The sequence below is a fragment of the Etheostoma spectabile genome, chromosome 3 (assembly GCF_008692095.1).
Source record: "Etheostoma spectabile isolate EspeVRDwgs_2016 chromosome 3, UIUC_Espe_1.0, whole genome shotgun sequence".
NCBI lineage: Eukaryota > Metazoa > Chordata > Actinopteri > Perciformes > Percidae > Etheostoma > Etheostoma spectabile.
In genome coordinates, this window is record NC_045735.1 from 30,081,782 (window position 1) to 30,083,125 (window position 1,344).

Here is a 1,344-nt window from a genome sequence, read left to right on the forward strand (position 1 = left end):
TAGTGATCCGGAGCTGAGATGTGTCTGTGTACGGGCTCTGGAGCGTCTTTATGTCTTCAGTTCCATCACATAATCTCTCATCTGTGGCTGCACCTGAAACACAAAGAGAAATGTGTTTTTTAACCTTTAAATGATCATCCTTTTTTTTTTCTCTCTCTTTTGTTCCATTTAACCTGCCAAACAGCAGCATCTGGTCTTGAACTACAAGCTCATCACTATAACACTATTACTTTACCTTTACACTTTAAAACTTATTATTATGCATGCATTTACTACATGCCTGCTGACATAATAGTTTATTCTGTTTTGCAATTACTGTACACTTTGTCTAGCACATATCCATTTTAATTTCTGTATATTACATTTTACCATTATGTTTTACCAATATTTTTTGTCTCAGATTCTAATATTTATTGCATTATTTTCTTTTCTTTTTTACATATTTAATGAGCATTGTTGGAGGGAGCCTGAGATCTAGATTTTCCTTGCCAAATACTCTGTAAATGTTGTGCATATTACAATTAGGAACTTAAAAATGAAAACAAACAAATGATCAGAAATCCCTGTCACTATAATACAATTTTTTACTGTTTGCTAAAAGAAAAATTATGCTATTCATTATTTCTTCTAACTCAAACTCATTGGTCTTGGATCATTTTTTGTGAAGAGCATAATCATTCAATGACTACACAAGGTATGCCCCCCCAACACATAACCACTCTACTAGACCTGAGTATATATTAATTGTAGGTGCTATGGAATTACTTTTTATTTCTTCACCTGCTATTCTCACACAATAATACACATTCTCACAGTTCATGCTGTTTCACTTGTTCTGATTAGGTTCTAAGAAATGAGCACAAATAATGATGAAAAATCTTATTTCTGTTTTTCTACCTTTTATAATTGAATTTCTTTGTTTTCTCACAAAAAAAAACAAAAATTATCATAAATGTGATCTCACAGGGGTGATTGGCAAATATGAACCATACATAATTGATAATTGAGCTAAAGTAAACATCTATTAAGTATTTTTACATAAACTTTTATGGCTGTATTGATTTAGGAACCTAATACTGTGGTTGGTCCACTAGACCCGGGAACATTGGCTGTCTAACAACAATATGAACACAACATAAGGGTTAACACAGGATATCCCACTAAGAGAGAATCAAAAAACAACACAAAAAACCACAAGAATTGAACTGTGAGTGTCTGTCCTATGTAAAAAAGCAGCACAACTTTCTCACTTTTCCCCAGCTTGCACTTAAATGCTTCCTCCCAGAACTCAGTAAGCACTGGAGAGCCAGCCACTTTAGAGGGAGAGAGATCCAGCAAGAAGTC

At 33.6% G+C, this 1,344-nt stretch overlaps 1 pseudogene; it reads right to left on the reverse strand.

The window, feature by feature from the left end:
- LOC116687041 (extracellular calcium-sensing receptor-like) overlaps window positions 1-1,344 on the reverse strand; it is a 54,760-nt pseudogene that overhangs the window by 51,667 nt on the left and 1,749 nt on the right.